Below are 20,373 nucleotides of genomic sequence, written 5' to 3'. Positions count from 1 at the left end.
TTTGAGTAGATTAAACCAAGAATATTTTTTGTTGATCAAAGTGCAATAGGAACCAATTCATGAAATTCAGATATCTCACATTTACCTTAACTATGTGAAGGCTAAGGCATTAATAAATTATTGTCAGTAATTGAAACCGTGCTGACAAACTTGTGCAGTATCAGTGCCTCAGCTTTAGAGTGTTCCCAGATATCGCACAGCTGCAGTATTTTGTTTTGCACTCGGCTATATTTTGTTCTCAATTGTTTCTTTGTGAAAGATTACAAAATTAACTTAGATGAATGAACTTATGATTTCTTTAACCAATGTTAGAGAAAACAACGTCAGTATTTCAAGTGCTGATAAAGTAAAATAAAATGATAATCAGTAGAAAGTGTTTAAGATGGATATGGAACAAATGCTGGGATTAGATTAATTTAGGATATCTGGTCAGCATGGGCAAGTTGGACTGAAAGGTCTGATTGTGTGTTGTACAACTGTGACTTCATTCTCTCAAGTATTCAAGAATTTGAATACTTCGAGGAGGAAAAGGAGAATTTATGCAGAGAATGCACTTGAAATGATAATTGAGGTGTATCAAACTCACATTGTTTCATGACCTTTTCCTCTGGGTTCTTCAATGAACAAACTTGTTTTATTATCTGAATAACTATGTACCATGTGATTTGTTTTGCACAAAATATTTCGTTAGGATCTCGTGAACTATTAAGAAGTGTTCATGTTTAAAATTTAGGCAGCGTGATTATTAAGCAAGAAAAGGTGAGTGTTTTACTCCCACTGAATCATTGCTCTATAAAAGGTGACAAGCTTTTTATCTTTTCTGGGCACTGAATATATGGAAATCAATTCTGAAGGAAAAAATCCTCGACGGTAATTTTTTTTTCGATTACTTACAGTGTGGAAACAGGCCCTTCGGCCCAACAAGTAACACCGACCCGCCGAAGCGCAACCCATCCAGACCCATTCCCCTATACCTAACACAATTTAGCATGTCCAATTTACCTGACCTGCACATTTTTGGACTGTTGGAGGAAACCGGAGTACCTGGAGGAAACCCACGCAGACACGGGGAGAATGTGCAATCTCCACACAGTCAGTCACCTGAGACGGGAATTGAACCCGGGTCTCTGGTGCTCTCTGGTGCTGTGAGGCAACAGTGCTAACCACTGTGCCACCCCAATTACTCCCCATATGTTCCCACATATGGGGAGTAATTGCTTCTGGTCACTCTTCAGGCTATAGAGGCTCGGAAAGAAATGAGTTGGCAAAAGTTTGTCCATCCAAATGATGTTGCTATGCTCAACTTGCAAGATCTATTGAAGAAACACGTGTTTCAGAGTGTATGCAATAAACCTGAACATTGTTATTTTTTCACAGAGCTTGGGACCCGACTGGAGCAGCAATGAAGCTCGTATTGTTTTTTTAAATTTCCGAGCTTGCCAAATTATTGTTGGTAAATGCAGGTGACTTTATCAAAGCACATTTCACACTCCCCAGCTAGGAATTTGGTCCCAATTCTGTCAGTCCATCCATTCCTTTGGATCACAGGTATTTTAGATGTGAGCATTCCATTTAACTATTTGAATTGAATATTTCAGTGGTTAAATCCTCTTGCATTCTTAATTTCAAATTACTCAATGTGATTTTTTTGTCCCCCCTGAATTTGCCAAGCACTGGGCAGTTCTGGAATATTCGAAATATTTACAATAGATGCATTCACACTATTGAAGGCAACCTGGCAGATTTGAATACCATTCAGGTAGTCAACAACAATACATAAGTAACTTTATGAATTGCTTACTGTACACCAACAACGCAAACCAAGTATCAGTGAAACCACAGACTGTTTCCCAAGGATTCCCAAATCTAAACAGTGCATTCCAGATATGCTCACTATCACCATCTGGGAGCAGTCTCCAAAAGTGCTCCCAGAATTTAGAAAGTGCATTCACTGCCCTCCAAAGCTCAATCTGCTGTCACAGGCTTCACTCTTATTGTATACAATGGTAGTTATTGTCCAGTTCTTTAACGTGACAAATGATTTTTCAAACAATTTATAAAATACTTTAAATCCTGAAGAAATGTGATGTCAGCCCTTTGTAGAAGTGAAAGAAAGTGTGACGTTTGTTTGACCTTTGGCTCTATGTATCAGACTGAACTGAACCTTTAGCAAGATGTGGGATGTTTCCCACACACTTTGTTTAAAAAAAGCAAAGATTTTGCTCTGAGATTTAAATGTTCAATCAGGTTTAATAAAAATCTTTCCAAAAATTGAGAGTTTGACTTCAGCTCCTGTAAAGAGACACGCTCTTTGCCTTCAATTTTGTGACATGTGATCATTCTTCGGTAAAGGTGGCTGTGTGCAACACTGCAGGATGTTGTCTGAAGTGCCTCATTGGGTGGATGAGCTTTATTACTGGTGTAACTCGGCTAATTTTGAAATGGAATGTTACTTTGAGTTAAATCTTGTTTTTAAACTGAGATGTGCTTGTGTAACTCAAGTGTGGAAACTATGCTCATGTTTGCAATGAACCTTTCACTTTTGCAGATTAGTATTTTTCCGATCTGTTTTGTAAATAAAGTTGAATATCGAAAGCACAGTGATGGAGAACTGCAGGCCCAGCAGCATCTCTGAGGGGAATTAAACATTGTAAGTTCCAAGTCCAATGACCCTTTGTCCATTCAGACAAAAACTTGAAATGTAACATTTTTTTTTCTCTTCACCAATGCCCTCAGAACTGCTGAGTTTCTCCAGCACTTTGTTTCTGGGTTTAGATCACCAGCACCTGCAGTTTATTGTTTAGATCCTATGATTTGACTTGTGGAGCGAGAGGCAGCAACTGTGATCAACGAGGATAAAACTCCCCAACCACAGAAAACAAACTGGTTCTTTATACTTTTCAAAACACTACTGTAAATAAGAAATGCAATTAAGCTGAATGCAAGATGGTATACCACCGGCCTTGTCTCAAACCTGCTACTCATCTTTGAGAACTCATCTCTCAGAATTGTGTTTGCTCGCTTCCTTTGAGATCACGGTCCACAAATGTCCCAGTTCCAATTCTTGGGCCGGGCCCGGTTACCACATTGCTGTGGGGTGGGGAGCTTTATGTCAGCCTGAAGTTTTTGTTAATAACAACATTGCAGGTTGAAGTTGACGGTTTTGACGAATATTGCGTCGTTAAACATGGAGGCAATCCTTCCGAATGTATTGACTAACTGGACTGAGCCTGTTTACATGCAGCCCTGTTAGTAGTGCTGTAATATTCTAAGTTAAGAATCACACAACACCGGTTATAGTCCATCAGGTTTAATTGGAAGCAAACTAGCTTTCGGAGCACCGCTCCTTCATCAGGTGAGTGTGGAGGGCACAATTCTAAGGCACAGCATTTATAGCAAAAATTTATAGTGTGACGTAACTGAAATTGTCCATTGAAAAATACCTTGGTTGTATGTTGAGTCTTTCATCTGTTCGAATACCATGATAGTTTCACTTCTTTCATGTATAAATCACAAAACCTTTCTTCAAAAGTTGCATTTCTGACAGTGGCCCATCAAATCACTCATTGTATTAGTCACTGCACAGTCTCAACAAAGGAATGAAACTGGATGGACCACATTACATCTACCAATGCACTGGAAAATACAACAACACAATCAGCCCTCTTGACCCTCCAACCTCTGTCTCACTGTGGGCCAACAGCAGTACCAGAACTGTACCCCAGCCCAATTTTGTAATCTAATGGCCTGGTATATCCCCCACTCAACCATTAACATCAAGCCAGGGGAATCAACACTACTTCAATGGAGAGTTCCGCAGGGCATGCCACGAGCAATACCAAACATACCTGAAAATGTGGCGCCAACCTGGTGAAGGTACAGTGCAAGCAACACCAAATAGAACTATGTGATCCAACAACCAGTGGATCAGATCTGAGCTCTGCAATTTTGTCACACCTAGTCAGGAATGGTGATGGGCAATTAAACAACTCACTGCAGGAAGCATCACAGATATCCCCACCCTTAATGATGGAGGGGCCTCACACATTCATACAACAGATAAGACGACAGCATTTTCAGCAATTTTCAGCCAGCAGTGCCAAGTGGATGAGGCTTCTCCATTTGTCCATGACATCACAGATGTGAATCGAATTGGTTGAAAACCCATTTCAAATCAGATCAAGAAATGGACAAGTAGTGTAAAGGCTATGGGCCCTGCTAGCATTGTGGCAATATATACTGATAGCTGTGCTCCAGAACTTGCTGAAAATGTGTTGCTGGAAAAGCGCAGGCAGGTCAGGCAGCATCCAAGGGGCAGAAGAATTGACGTTTCGGGCATGAGCCTTTCTTCAGGAATGAGTTTCTGAATGCTGCCTGACCTGCTGCGTTTTTCCAGCTACACATTTTCAGCTCTGATCTCCAGCATCTGCAGTCCTCACTTTCTCCTCCAGAACTTGCTGCCCACAAGTACTGCTCCAGCACTGGCACCTACCGATATTGGGAAATGTTTCCCAGTGTTGTTCAACACAAAAACGCAGGACACATCCAACCCAGCCAATTTCCCTCCATCAGTCCACACTCGCTCAGCAGTGAAGTGATAGACATTGTCATCGATAGTGCTGTCAAGCACATGCTCACAATAACCTGCTCAGTGACGCCCAGTTTGGGTTCTTGCAGGGCCAATCAGCTTCTGAGCTTGTTACAGACTTGATTCACAAACTGACAAACAGCTGAAGGTAACAGCCCGTCCCACTCCAAGACCACTATTTCGACTTCAGTGATATCATCTGACCTCACCACAGTCTCAGCTAATTTAATGAAATTTTCATTCATTCATTTTATGAACTCTAGATTTCATTATCTAAACCAACTCCTGGCCAGCATCCCACAATCACCCTCCCTATAATCTCCAGAATATTGAAAACTCTACTGCCCAAGTGTTCACTTGTACCAGAACTTGCTGATCCATCAAAAGGCTCCCATTTATAAGCAACAGCAATTTACTTTCACACCCTTGACTTAATTCCTGGCTGTAATCATTCCTATCTCCATGCATCAGACACACTTTCACATCTCAATAATTCATTTCAGTTTAGACTCCCAATGATATGTTTATTTTTGAGTTCAGCTGTGTGACTGTTTCTACAGATTCCAAGGCAACACGGTCTGGAATTCCCACCCTCTAAGATCTGCTTTCTTCCTTTAAGTCATTCCTGAAAAATTGCTTATTTCGCAAAGGTTTGGTCACCGGACATAATATCTGTCTGTAGCCTTACGTCAAAAGTTCTCAATATTTTGTGAAATTAAAAATGTGTTTATTTATACAGATATCTTCTACTCTTCACTATCTCTGAGTGCATAATCTGTAATGTCTCCTACCCAACCACGTTGTGGGAGCACCTTCACCATACCAACTGCAGCAGTACAAGGAAGTCAAACATCACCTTCTCAACAGGCAACAGAGCTTTGGCCTTGATCACTGGTATCTGTGGAAGGAGAAATACACATCATGTTTCAGGGAGTGCAATATGATTTATGGGGGAATGAAAATGGTGCAGAATTTGACTGTCAGAAATGGAAGGAAATTCCACTCACTTATTGGAAAAAAAAGAACTCTTGACCGTCAAAGATATTGTGGAAAAAATAACCTGATAATAGAGTATATGGTCAGGAGCCAGGCAGCAGTGGACAATTCATTTACAAAGAGGACTGTGAACGTAATAGTAAAATACTACACAGAGCAAAAATACACACGAGAGACTGAGAAAGCTAGATAACAAACAAGTGGACATCAAGGAGCCCAGAGATGAATCAGAGCAATGTTCACTTTTATGATCCCACAGTCAGATGTCTAGCACAGAAATAGACTTTTTGGTCCAACCCATCTTTGCCAACCAGATATTCTAACCTAATGTATTCCCATTTTCCAGCACTTGGCCAACATCCCTCTGAACCCTTCCTATTCAAATGCCTTTGAAATGTTACAATTTTAGTTGCCCTTTAGGCTCCTTTTGAATTTCCCACCCCACCCTAAACCTATATCCTCTAGTTCTGGGATCTACCAACCCTTGTCTACTTACGCTATCAATGTCCCTCACGATTTTTATAAGCCTCTATAACATCACACCTCAGTCTATGACACTGCAGGGAAAATGGCCCCAGCCTATTATGCCTCTCCCCGCAACTCATATCCTCCAACACTGGCAACATCCTTGAAAATCTATTCTCAAACCTTTCAAGTTTCAGTGCCTCCTTCTGATGGGAGGGAGACCAGAACTACACACAATATTCCAAAAGTGACCTAACCAATGACCTGTCCAGCTCCTTTACCCAATGCTCTGACCAATAAGGGGAAGCATACCAAATGCCTTCTTCACTGTCGTATCTACCTGCAACTCTACTTTCAAGGAAATATGAACCTACATTCCAAGGTCTCTTTGTTCACAAGATTTTCCAAGATCTTACAATTCAGTGTGTGAGTCCTGCTCTGATTTGCTTTTCTAAAATGCAGCACCTCACATTTATCTAAATTAAACCCTATCTGCCACTCCCCAGCCCATTGTTCCATTCGATAAATATCCCATTGTACTTTGAGATACCCTTTATCACTGTCCACAATACCTCCAATTTTGGAGTCACCTGCAAACTTACTAACTGTACCGCCTCTATTCACATCCAAATCATTTAAATGAATGAAAAAACAAATCCAGAAAAAAAAATCCATTTCTCTGGGTGCGAATATGCTCTGTGCAAATCCTGCCCTGTGACTCCCTACCAGAGAGGGCTGCACATGCGTCCCGCTGAACTTTGCCCCCAACAAAGCTGGCGGCTGCACGGGTCCAGTGAATCGTTGCCCCGAATAAAGATGGTGGTGCTTACTCGAATCAATCGCTGGATGAGGCATTTTCCCGTTTACTGCAAAAACGGGACTGAGTTTCAAATTTGTATTTTCGATGTGCACCAAATGTCTGTAAACCCTCTCAACCCATACCGACACCATTTCCCTCCCGCTTCCTGCTGTTTATTTCTATCTTTACCAACAGCTCTCCATCCACACATCCCGAACAGACCGCGAGGATGATCAAGTGGTCTAGTCTAGTCCCGCCCCTCATTCACCCTGATTGGTCGGAGGACCAACTGTGCGCCAGGTCCTCCAGCTCTGTCCCTGCCTTTCCATTGGTCCGCCGCTGACATCAATCACCCGGGGCGCATTGTTGGCTGGAGCATGCGGATTGCTTCGTGGCTTTTGTTGCTGTTCATGAGTTACAAAAATGACAACAGCATCTCAAAACCCCCTGATGAAGAAGCAGCAAACCTAGTGCTTCCAAATAATCCTGTTGACCAATAGCCTGGTGTTCTGTGAATTTTACTTTTGTCCATCCCAATCCAACACCAACACCTCCAAGTCTCGAATGAGGGGGGGGATGTATAACCTAAGATCTAGGAACAGTAGAAGGCCGTCCTGCCCTTCGAGCCTGCTCTGCATTCAATAAGATCATGGCTGATCATTTCGTGGACACAGAACCATTTACCCACGTTCTCGCCGTGTTCATTAATTAATTACATTTTTAAAAATCTAACCTAGTTTTAAAAACGTTTTCTGAACGAGCACCAACTACTTCCCTGGGCAGTGAATTGCATAGAGGTCAAGAAGTTCCTTGTCAATTCAGTCTTAAATTTGCTGCCTCTAGTCTTGCGGTGATGCCCTCTTGTCCTAGCTTCACCTGCCAATGGAAACAGCTCTCTACTTCTATTTTATCCATTCCATTCATTATTTTATATGTTTTCATTCTTCTGAATTCCAATGAATATAATCCCAATCTACTCAGTCTCTGTTAAGCCGAACCTGTCAACTCTGGAATCAACCTAGTTAACCTCCTCTGCACCCCATCTTTTCTCAAGTAAGGAGACAAAAACTACATGCAGTACGCCAACACCCAAATACAGCTGAAACAAAACCTCTGCTTTTAAACACAATCCCTTCAGCAATGAAGGACAAAATTCCATTTGCTTTCTGAACTGATTATTGTATCTGGTGACCAACCTTCATGTAGAAGGATGCTTAGGTCACTCTGCAGAGCAAATAATGCAACTTTTTAACATTCAAGTGATTTTTTTTAATGTTACTACAACCAAAGAGTATAAACTTTATATTTACAAACATTCTATTTCATTTTACAGACCATTACCCACTCACTCCATGTTGAAATGTTCCTCTGCAAAGTTTCACAGTCCTCCGCTCACTTTGTTCCGCTAATCATCTTAGTGTCACATGCAAACGTTGACACCCTACGTGTGGTTCCAACTCCAAATCATCTGTATCAGTTGTAAATAATTGCAGTCACAACACCGATCCCTGAGGCACACTAATTGTCAATGATTGCCTGCCAGAATAATGCTCATTTATCCCCACACTTTGCTTCCTATTAGTCAACCAATCTTCTATCCATGCTAATACTCTGCCGGTAACGCCATGCACCATTATATTATGCAACAGCCTCTTGCACAGCACCTTGTTGATGGTCTTTTGGCAATCCAGGTACACCGCATCCACTGGGTCCCCGTTGTCTACCTTGCTTGAAAAGTCTTCATAGAATTCAAAAAGATTGGTCAAGCATGACCTGTCCCTCATGCTGTGTCTGTACAATGGGACAATTTCTATCGAGATTCTCTATTATTTCTTCCTTGATAATAGACCCAAGCATCTTTTCCACTACAGAGAATAAAGTAACTGGTACATAATTCCCCACTTTTTGTCTACCTCCTTTTAAAAACATTGGTGTCACTTTTGCTGTTTTGCAGTCTGCTGGGACTGCCACAGGCTCCAGTGAATTTTGGAAAATTACTGCCAGTGAATTTGCTATTTTTCCTAGCATCTCTTTTAGTACCCTGGAATGCATTCCATCAAGGTGAGGAGACTATTCTATCGTTAGCTCAATTACCTCAAAACAGTCTAAAGCTAGCTGTTCTGGAATAATGATAGTTTCCAAATCCTCACCTACCTTTGTCTCTTTGCTAGTTACTGGAAAGATATTAGTATCCTCCACTGTGATATCCCATAACTAAATGCCTCTTCTCATTTTCCAAAGGACCAACATTTACTTTAGCCATTCTTTTCTCGTTATATATATTTATATAAACTTTTCCTTTCTGTCTTTGTGCTAGTTTATTTTTCTCATGTTCTATATTACTTTTCTTTATAGCTCCTGTGGCTTTCGGTTGACCTTTAACATTTTCCCAGTTCTAGTTTCATGCTGTTTTTGGCCACTTTGTCCAACTTCTCTTTCAACTTGATTTTCCAGAACAGCAACCCAATTCTCCAAGCATTTCACATACTATTTCTTCTTGCGATGGTACTCTCGAGCTGCTTCCCTGTTTCTCATGAGGCGGACCTCACGTTTACGAGTGGTTTCTTCAGCATTCTGGGGCTGGCTTTGCAGGACTGGTGAAGATGCCATAACCATTCCCTGGTCAGCAGTGGAGTTAGGAGTTCTACAGATCTGATAGGTTTGGACATCTCCAGCAGCACCTTGAACAAGCATTTGGCTGCCTGGCACAAAGATTTGCGGTCCATCAGGGCTCTGTGCATACTGTATAATGGCTGCTCCAACCTTGGCTGTCGCTGTATTGGTCATTGTTCATGTGTGGAGTCCTTGCATTTAATCTGGACCATTGTTGGCCAGCTGAATTGCTTCCCCCTGTGTCATAGCAATGTATTGTCCACTGCTAATCTGATGGATGGGTGTCTGCATCATCGTTGTAGTAATGGTTGAGACAGTCTCTTCTTCTGATTTCTCCTCATCGATTTCTTGGCACACTGGGGGGATCAGAAGAAAGTTCATTCAGGATTTTCCTGTATGAAGGCCGTCTCGATAGAATTTCTCTACGTTTCTGAGAGTCAGTCGTGCTATCCACAGATTCCTGGGAGTCTTCATTTTAAAGTATAGTAGAAATCTGAGCAGTCTGAACTTGAGGGGACTGCGTGACTGAGGACTGAGCTGCTTGGATAACGACTTGGACTTGAAGAGTCTGCCCATTCGGCAATTGCACTAAAGTTACTGCTGGACTTGTTGTTGATTGGATCCCAGGCATGGTTACCTGCATGGTCACATGATATATTAATGATCGGGATGAAGTGATGGGGGCATTCCAACGAAGTTTGCTGATGATACGAAGTTAGGTGGACAGGCAAGTAGTACTAAGGAAGTGGGGAGGCTGCAGAAGGATCTATACAGTTTGGGAGAGTGGTCCAGGAAATGGCTGATGGAATTCAACGTGAGCAAATGCGAGGTCTTGCACTTTGGAAAAATGAATACAAACATGGACTGCTTTCTAAACGGTGAGAAAATTCATAAAGCCAAAGTACAAAGGGATCTGGGAGTGCTAGTCGAGGATTCTCTCAAGGTAAACGTGCAGGTTGAATCCGTGATTAAGAAAGCGAATGCGATGTTGTCATTTATCTCAAGAGGGTTGGAATATAAAAACAGCGATGTGCTACTGGGACTTTAAAAAGCTCTGGTTAGGACCCATTTGGAGTACTGTGTCCAGTTTTGATCCCCACACCTCAGGAAGGGCATACTGGCACTAGAGTGTGTCCAGCGGAGATTCACACGGATGATCCCTGGAATGGTAGGTCTAACATATGAGGAATAGCTGAGGATCCTGGGAATGTATTCATTGGAGTTTAGAAGGTTAAGGGAGATCTAATAGAAACTTACAAGATAATACATGGCTTGGAAAGGGTGGACACTCAGAAATTGTTTCCGTTAGGTGAGGAGACTAGGACCGGTGGGCACTGCCTTAGAATTAGAGGGGATAAATTCAGAACAGAAATGCGGAAACATTTCTTCAGCCAGAGCGTGGGGCCTGTGGAATTCATTGCCATGGAGTGCAGTGGAGGCTGGGATGCTAAATGTCTTCAAGGCAGAGATTGATAAATTCTTGATGTCACAAGGAATTAAGAGCTACGGGGAGAATGTGGGTAAGTGAAGTTGAAATGCCCATCAGCCATAATTAAATGGCGGAGTTGACTTGATGGGCCGAATGGCCTTACTTCCACTCCTATGTCTTATGGTCTAATTTGATCACTTTCCTCAGATACCCATTGCTGAGTATGCCTTTTCATACAGTCCTTCCGTTTCACTGGAATAGACCTTTGTAAAATGTCTTTGAAACTCTTCCACTGCTCATCAACTTCCCACCATAAAAGTTTTGTTTCCAGTCTACTTTATCCAGATTCTCTCTTATTCCCTTGTCCCTTAATGTTTCTGTTGCTTAGCTGCTGAGTCGCGCCACAATCAACACTGCAATTGGGAGGAAGGGGCGGAACTGGAGGACAGAGCAGCGTCCGGTCCTCCAAACAGAGTGAGTGAGGAGCGGGACCAATGCATTCTCGGGAGTGAACGCTTCAGCATTGGTCAGAAAGTAAACTGTTTTGCAGGATTGATCATTCTCACGACATAGTGGAGTATTATCCCCTCTCATAAAACAATGTGAGGTTTTAAAGAAATCGTTAAGATGTAAATCTGACAACATAGTTAAGATGTAAATCTGACAATGTACATATTTCTAATCGATTTACACAACTCGAGTAACAAACTTATTTTCAAATTCCCAGAATGATTGGAAATTTACATACCTGGCCGGTATGATTAAATTGGATGGAAAAATCTATTTGGATATGAACCATCTCAATGACTGTAACTCGACAGAGCAATTGCTAATGTCTAATATTTCTCCCGTGATTCTATGCAGTTATGAATATTCTCTATAAACTCACTGATAATCTTCGACGCACGCGCAGTTTGGTTTCTATGAAGGGCATGCGCAGTGTCACATTAACCAGGACACGGCGAGACATAGAGCAGCTTTCTCCGGGTGCGGCTACGCTCGGCTTCAGAGAGTGGCGTGTGGGAGACTCACTGGGAGAAAGGAGCGGAGAGAATTCACAAGACGCCGATATAGGTGAAAAAACCCGAAAAAGACCCTCCAGGCCCTGATAAGGAGGTGGTGGTCTCTGTCGGGAAAGCGGCCCAGGGTGACGGCCGCCATTTGTTTGAGGGAAGAGGGAGTGCGGGCCTCAGAGCCGCCATCTTGAGAAGGTCAATGTGCAGGTGGGCGGGGCTATTGGGGTCGAGGACAATTGGAGAAAAGACCCACCTTAGATTACTTCACTAAAGACATGAATGCACCCGGTGGATTTTTCTTAACATCAGCAATTGTTTAATACTCACTCACAGGTTTTTAGTTACATCTTTTTTGAAGCATTTAATTCACATTCAATCATTTGCAATGGTGGGATTTGAACCTGTGTCCAGAGCACACTTGCTGAGTTTCTGGATAAATTGTTCCACAATAATGCCAATAGGCCATCACTACGCCTGCTCACAAGTTGCGCATCCCAGTGCAACAAGAATCAAAACCCTTTCTTCCTGCACAATTGTTTGATCTTGCACTCTGGTGATATTACTTAGTAACTCTCCATGTGGTATCCCTCACTGTGTGGGTCGAATTGTTGCCTCTGTCAGTGTCCCTCGCTCTTGCAGCTACTCCAGATCCTGAGCAAACAGAATTCTCCACTCCAGATAGACGATGGAGACTGGGGTGTTCCAGATTTCTGTCGGACTCAGTGCCATTTGACATGTGTAGCCATCACTGCATCATTCTAATTTCCAATTCTGTTTATCTGTCTGTAGGTACTCAGGAAGGTCCTGACCTAATAGACTTCCCAGCTGCTGGGTGTCTAATCCATCCCTCATTGAAGATGGTTTGTCAGCCAGAGAGACACAGGGCAGGGAGATCTGGAGCCTTCAATAAATCCTGCAGTGAGGTAAGATCACTCACAGTGCAGAGAGCAATGAGAGGGCTCCAAACATCAGTTAACAGGACATGACATAGCTATATGCTGGAAGGGGAGCACAATACAGACACACCCCAGGTTCGGTCACCGCCTTTACTGCAAGTTTTGTTGTACTAAGACAACATCGGGAGTGTCACAGTTATCAATCCAAGCCTGTGCTGTCTTAGTGAGCATCAGTACAAAAGAGGGGAAAGCAGGCCTTCCACGAGAGGGTGGGAATGCTGTCTGGGAATGTTCCATTCTGTGTTCCCTCTCCCACACTGTATCTATGGCTTGTCATGTGGATCAGTCATTCTAATGCGAAAAACAGTTCCTATCTCTGTACTTTCCTCCCCTCTCACCAATCACTTCATACGTTTGAACCTGCTCCAGTCCAGACGACCATCCATATCTCTGTAACTTACTTCAGTCTCGACAACATGCCTTGTCACGAGAGTCCACTCCCTCAATAACGCAAGACTTAGGGTCTGTTTCTGTGCTGCATGACTCTCTGGCCGAAGTCACCAATGCTGGCCAGGTTTCCTGAACTGAATGAGTTGCATTTCCCTGCGTTTGGCCCATGGCCCTTCAAACTTTCTCCCCTCCATGTTCCTGCCCAAATGTCTTTTCCATGTTGTAATTGTTCTTGTTTCTCCCATGTGCCACTGGCAGTCCATTCTGTATATGAACCGTCCTCTGTGGAAAATGTTGCCCCTCAGCTCCCTAAGTAAATCTTTGCTCTCGGTCACTCCTCAGGCCTTACCCATTCTGCTGTGGGACACAAACCCTCCCCGGTACAGACTTCCCTCGGACATTTGTGGGTGGCATGGTGGCACAGTGGTTAGCACAGCTGCCTCACAGCGACAGAGACCCGGGTTCAATTCCCGACTCAGGCGACTGACTTTGTGGAGTTTGCACGTTCTCCCCGTGTCTGTGTGGGTTTCCTGCGGGTGCTCCGGTTTCCTCCCACAGTCCAAAGATGTGCAGGTCAGGTGAATTGGCCATGCTAAATTGCCCGTAGTGTTAGGTAAGGGGTAAATGTAGGGGAATGGGTGGGTTGCGCTTCGGCGGGTCGGTGTGGACTTGTTGGGCCGAAGGGCCTGTTTCCACACTGTAATGTAATCTAATCTAATTACCCATCCTGCTGTGGGACACAATCCCTCACCGGTACAGATGGCCCTCGGGCCTTACCCATTCTGCTGTGGGACTGAACCCCTCCGCGGTACAGACTCCCTTCGGGCCTTACCCATTCTGCTGTGGGACACAACACCTCCCTGGTACAGACTCCCCTTAGGCTTTACCCATCCTGCTGTGGGACTGAACTCCTCCCTGGTAAAGTCTAATCTTGAGCCTTTACCACCCTGCTGTTGGACACAACCCCACTTGGGTACAGTTTTCCCTCTGGCCTTACCCATTCTGCTGTGCAACACATGCCATCCCCAGTACAGACTGTCCACAGGCCTTACGCATCTTGCTGTGGGACCGAACTCCTCCCTGGTACAGTCTACCCTTGAGTCTTACCCATCCTAATTTGGGACGCATACCCTCCCCAGTACAGATTACTCTCTGGCCTTAACCGTCTTGCTGTGGGATACAACCCCTCTGAGGAACAGACTCCCCTCGAGCCTTACCCATCCTGCTGTGAGACACAACCTCTCTCTGGTGCAGACTCTCCTCGGGACTTAACCGTCTGGCTGTGGGACACAACCCCTCCCCAGTACAGTCTTCCCTTGAGCCTTACCTGTCCTGCTTTGGGTCGCATACCTTCCCTGGTACAGAGTACCCTCGGGCCTCACCCTTCCTGCCATGGGACACAACCGCTCCCCAGTATAGACTCTTGACTGGCCTTAACCATCCTGCTGTGGGACACAACCCCTCCCCAGTTCAGACTCCCATCGAGCCTTATCCATCCTGCTGTGGGACACAACCCCTCCCCAGTTCAGACTCCCCTCGAGCCTTCCCCATCCAGCTGTGGTACACAACCCCTCCCCAGGTCAGACTCCCCTCGAGCCTTCCCCATCCAGCTGTGGGACACAACCCCTCCCCAGTTCAGACTCCCCTCGAGCCTTCCCCATCCAGCTGTGGGACACAACCCCTCCCCAGTTCAGACTCCCCTCGAGCCTTCCCCATCCAGCTGTGGGACACAACCCCTCCCCAGTTCAGACTCCCCTCGGGCCTTACCCATCCTGCTGTGGGACACAACCCCTGCCTGGTACAGACCCCCCTCGGGCCTTACCCATCCTGCTGTGGGACACAACCCCTCCCCAGTTCAGACTCCCCTCGGGCCTTACCCATCCTGCTGTGGGACACAACCCCTCCCCAGTTCAGACTCCCCTCGAGCCTTATCCATCCTGCTGTGGGACACAACCCCTCCCCAGTTCAGACTCCCCTCGAGCCTTACCCATCCTGCTGTGGGACAGGTTGATAATTATATTGAATAGTATCCCTCCAGTGTGGAAACAGGCCCTTAGTCCAGCAAGTCCACACTGACCCACGATAGATACCCTGCTCAAAATAGCTTCAAAATACATAGAAACAGTGATCACTGAATTGGGTAAAAACTCCACAGTTACATTGGGCAGTTTAAAAGTCTCGCTGTATTGTTGATATGTTCCTTTTCTTCAAACAGATAACATTTTTATTAAAGCAGCAGATGTTCATTTTGAGAGTGTCTCTGTTAAACTAGAATCTGTTCTGTTCTCTGTGTAACAGGCTGTTGTTGTGTGCGATGGACTGTCACTAACAGTGTAATTGACCTGTGAGTCCTTGATCAGGTTTCCTTTGTCTGTAAATCTAATAATCAGTGAACTATGCATCTGCTCTTCTTAGCGAAAACAAAGAATCATTTCTCAACGAAAAAACGGCACATCACAAAGCTATTTCATGGATTTCTGGCACACACCACCTACCAATGTATCTGGTAAGTCTGTTTCCTGAATAATTCTGAAATCTATCTGTAACTCTGAAAGTATCTGTATTGCTTGTCAGTTGGTTGAGAATTCAGCCTCTTTGTTCTGAGCTGTTGTGATGCAGGCGGTGGCTTCATTCTGTCTCTGCCAAGTTTGTTTTCTCCTTCTGCTGTGATTCTGGGAGATTCCTTTCTGCAGGTGAGAATATTCAGTGACTGAACATTGAATGATTTTGACTCTAACAGAGCAGTGGCCTTGTTTTCAGCTCATTACTCACTTTCCATTTCCTGGTTGTGTTGAATGTTACAGAAACAGACTCTGAGCAATGTTCCCATTCACTTGTATTAGATTCATTGACAGCCACGTGGTCAGTCAGTTTCAGGCCGATGGATCAGTTTCTCTGTCCTATTAGATGGTGGCCACTTACACAGTTTCCGATGGTTCACCTCAGTGTCAGGCCGTCAGCTGCTGAAACCCTCCATCCAGCATTTGTTCCCTCTCACCATGACTACTCCAATACAGTCCCAGCTCGTTTCCCACATTCTACCTCCATATACTCACGATCACCTCAGATTCTACTGTCAGTATCCTTACAGCAAGTCACGTAAGTCATCCACCTCCATTTCACGCTGCTCTACATTACATTCAGTCCAAATATAATTTCAGAATTCCATTCATTGCGTTTAAAAACACCCATGATCTTGTCCTGTCCAAGCATCCAGGTTCCATCAGGTAGGTGGGTGTCCGCGTGGTTGGGTTGGAGCAAGAGCAGGAAACTGAGGATCGTACAGGGGACAAAGATGGGGTTGGATGCGGGATGTTTAAGGAGAGAGAGCTGGTGTATTGTTGGGGATAGCTTTTCAGGGGAGTAGCACAGCGGTAGCCAGGTCTATAATACTCAATGGCCTGAGTTATCGGAAGAGGTTGGACAAGCTGGGACATTTTTCTTCAGAGGACAGGAGACATAAGGGAGATCTTATAGAAATGTATATGATCATGAGAGGCATGGATAGGGTGAATGCATTCAGTCTTTTTCCCAGGGTTGAAGAATTGAGGACTAGAGGGCATCAGTTTAACGTTAGAGGGGAAAGAATAAAAGGGAACGTTAGCAGCAACTTTTTTAGACAGATGCTGATTCTCATACGGAATGAGCTGTCAGTGGAAGTGGCTGAGGCAGGTACATTAACAACATTTAAAAGGCATTTGGACAAATACATGGATAGGAAAGGATTAGAAGGATATGGGGCATGGGCAGGGAAATGGGGTGACCATAGATGGACATTATGGTTGCCAGGGATCAGTCTGGCCCTTAGGGCCTCTCTCTGTGCTGTAGGACTCTATGACTTTATAACTGACTCTGCTGTAGACCAAGGTCGGGCAAAATCCAAGGGAGCGAAAATGGGAGGAGAAGCACTAGTTGGGGGCATAGACAGGTGTTACTGTGGCTGCGTCTGAGACTGTTGTATCCCTGGTGCCTGGTCAAGGACATCTCTGAGCATTTACTTGAAATTCTGAATTGGGAGAATGGGAGGCCAGAGGTCATTGCTACCAACGACACGAGTAGAAAGAGGGATGAGATCCTGAGGAGTAAGCACAGGAAGTAGGGAACGACTGAAAAGCAGAACCTTGAGGCTAGTAATCATTGCGTTAACACCAGTCCCATGTGCTTGTGAGACAAGGAATTGAAAGATAGCAGAGATGAATGCATGGCTGAAGAGCTGGTACAGGGGGAAGAGTTTCAGGATCTTGAATAATTGGGACCTGAACTAGAGGGGAACTGATATCCTCACTGGGAGGCTTGTTCCTGCTACAAGGGAAGGGTTTAACCTAGAATGGCAAGGTCCTGGGAATCACAGCAGCAGGGCAGCACGTGGGGGGTAAGGAAGGTCGGAAGATGTATACGAGTCAATCAGAAAGGAAATACAGAGAAATGAACACCATTGTACGAATGGGCTGATTGTGTTAATTTCAACACAAGGCGCAACATAGTTAAAGTAGATAAGCACAGATCCGATATTGTGGCCATTCCAGAGATTTGGTTCGGAGAAGGATAGGACTGGCTGCTCAATATTCCAGGGTTTCATTGTTTCAGATGAGATGGAGAGGAGGGTAAAAGAGGTGGAGGAGCTGCATTACCAATCGAGTGAATGTTATGTCTGCACCCAGGACAGACTGGAGGGGCTCGCCCACTGAGGCAACGTGGATAAGAAGGATGCAGTTAATGGGATTATACTATAGGGCCCTCAATCTGCCAACGATACCTCGAGGTACAAATATCTTGGCAGAATATCTCGGCAGAGACAATAACAACAGAGTTCTCAAAGTGTCTTTAACTTCTCCACCATTTGCTGGCACTACTTTAGAGCAAGAGGCTGAGACCGTGCAGAGTTTATTAAGTGTATCCAAGAGGGTTTCTTGAAATAGTAGTGTAAAGGAGGGGTAGGGGCCATAGTGGACCTTATATTGCTGAATGAGCCTGGCCAGGTGACTGACCTTTCAGTGGGAGACCATTTTGGAAACAGTGATCACAACTTAAGTTTTTTTTAAGGCAGCTACGAATAAATGGGATGTTTCTAAATTGTGGGATTGCAAATGATGTCAGTATTAGGCAGGAGCTAGGGAGTGTTAATTGGGAGGAGCTGTCATCAGACAATGCCACATTGGGTACGTGGGAGTTAGTTAAAGGCTTGCTGATTGGAGTTCACGACCAGCATGTTCCAGTAAGGAGGAGGGATAAGGCTGGTAATGTAAGGGCCCCTTGGATAACAAGGAAGGCTGGGAATTTAGTCAAAAGGGGAAAAAAACAAGCCTATGCAAGGTTTGGGAAGCTAGAATTGGGCATGGCATGTGAGGAACGTAAAAAAACAAAAGCTGGAAGGAACCTGAACCGGGAATGAGCAGAGCAAGGAGGGGCATGCCCTTCGCAAGTAGGGTTAAAGAGCATCCCAAATCGTTCTGGAGATAATTACCCACAAGAGGATGTGAACATGGATTGTTACAGCGCAGTACAGGCCTTTTGGCCCTCAATGTTGCACCGACCTTTGAAAATAATCTGATGCCTATCTAACCTACACCCTTCCAATATTACCCATATGTATGTCCAATGCCCATTTAAATGCCCTTTGCGTCGGCAATTCTACTACTGTTGCAGGCAATTAAGTCACCTCTCGACCTTCTTCTTTCCAACTAAAACAGCCTCCATTCCCTCAGCCTTTCCTTGTAAGACCTTCCTTTCATACCAGGCAATATCCTAGTAAATCTACTCTGCCGTCTTTCCACAGCTTCCACATTACTTGGAAAGAAGTCGGGCCAGTCAAGACTAAAGGAAGGAACTTGTGCTTGAAGTCAGTGGAAGTGGACGAGATCCTAAATAATTACTTTGCATCGGCATTCACACAGGAAAAGGATATTGGGGATAATGAGATTTGTGTGGAGTATGCTAATGTGCTCGGGTATTTTTGAGGTCGAGAAAGAAGCATTAGATTTCTTGAACAGCATTAAAGTGGATTAATCCCGAGGATCCGACGGTAGCTACCCCTGGTTATTGAGAAAGGCAAGACAGGAGATCTTTGGGGTCTTGGACATGATTTTTGAGTCCTCACTTGCCAGTGTAAAGGTCGCAGAGGACTGGTGAGTAGCTTATGGTGTTCCTCTCTTCAAGAAGGGAAATAGGGACAATCCAGGAAATTATAGCCTGGTGAGTCTCACCTCAGTGGTTGGGAAGCTTTGGACAGAATTTTTACGGATAGGATTTATGCGCATTTGGTAAAGAATGACCTAATTAGGGACAGTCAGCGCAGCGCCATGAGATGCACAGGGTTGACGGTCAAAATGTTTTACCCAGAGTTGAAATATCTTTACGAGAGAATGTGCATTTAAGGTGAGAGGGGGAGAGCTCAAAGGAGATGTGAGGGGTAATGTGTTTTCCACAGAGAGTGGTCGGAATCTGGAACATGTTGCCAGGGATGGTGGAGGAGGCAGAAATGAGAGGGTTGTTTAAGGGGTTTTTGGGTGAGCATGTGAATATACAAGGATATGGAACAAAGATAGGAAGAAAGGATGAGTTTAATTTGGTGTCACATTCAGCACAACATTCTGGGCTGAAGGGCCCGCTCCTGTGCTGTACTGTTCTTTGTCGTGTTTCTTTTGTTACAACATGACGGTGACCCCCTCTGTTAGTTAAACCAAACACCCAGAAAAGTTCACCTCCCCACATAATCTGTTAAAGTCTTAGTGACAGAAAACTCACACATTCCACTATTTAAAGAAAATAGCATTAATCTATTTTTAACTCAAAGTGAATATTAAACAACTATTCATAAATCTAAGCTCTCCCTTTCTCTTCACTGCATATTATCTGCCTCCAGCCCTATGACTATATGTTATTTCAATAAGACACTTATTAAAATTACATCAATTTAATATCTAACCCACACAGTGACTCGTGAATTTTGTGTCTTTCTGCTTCTGGCTGAGGATCTCCCTGGGTCGTCGTTGTCTTCTTTTACTCCGAGTATGTTTCATATGAAAAGGTACCCTTTGATTGAGAGATTTTCCTAATTTATTGGTGAGCAAGATGTTGACTCTCCCAGACAGCAGTTACTCTCTGACCAATTTTTAAAATGT

The 20,373-nt window shown here is 44.2% G+C and overlaps 2 long non-coding RNA genes and 1 pseudogene across 3 annotated transcripts; 1 reads left to right on the top strand and 2 right to left on the bottom strand.

Annotated features, from left to right (window-relative positions):
- Positions 1-5,418: 5,418 nt before the first annotated feature.
- On the bottom strand, positions 5,419-6,975 carry LOC148142316 (uncharacterized). Its single transcript, XR_015752067.1, has 3 exons — positions 6,880-6,975; positions 5,596-5,648; positions 5,419-5,486 (listed from the first exon to the last, which is right to left on the bottom strand). It is a non-coding gene; the product is annotated as an uncharacterized LOC148142316 (long non-coding RNA).
- A 2,222-nt stretch (positions 6,976-9,197) lies between these two features.
- On the bottom strand, positions 9,198-10,092 carry LOC148142315 (cyclic AMP-responsive element-binding protein 1-like; annotated as a pseudogene).
- Positions 10,093-11,871: 1,779 nt separating this feature from the next.
- On the top strand, positions 11,872-20,163 carry LOC148142314 (uncharacterized). 2 transcript variants are annotated; one of them, XR_015752065.1, is made up of 4 exons: positions 11,872-11,964; positions 12,696-12,829; positions 15,668-15,758; positions 19,029-20,163. It is a non-coding gene; the product is annotated as an uncharacterized LOC148142314 (long non-coding RNA). The 2 variants fall into 2 exon arrangements; XR_015752066.1 differs by lacking the exon at positions 11,872-11,964 and adding an exon at positions 12,189-12,239.
- The last annotated feature ends 210 nt before the right edge of the window (positions 20,164-20,373 follow it).

This window comes from Chiloscyllium plagiosum, unplaced genomic scaffold (genome assembly GCF_037043375.1).
Source record: "Chiloscyllium plagiosum isolate Xiang-an unplaced genomic scaffold, Cpla_swu_hap1 HiC_scaffold_29, whole genome shotgun sequence".
Lineage (NCBI taxonomy): Eukaryota > Metazoa > Chordata > Chondrichthyes > Orectolobiformes > Hemiscylliidae > Chiloscyllium > Chiloscyllium plagiosum.
Note: the sequence above shows the minus strand (reverse complement) of the source record. Positions and strands in the feature narration are given on the sequence as shown.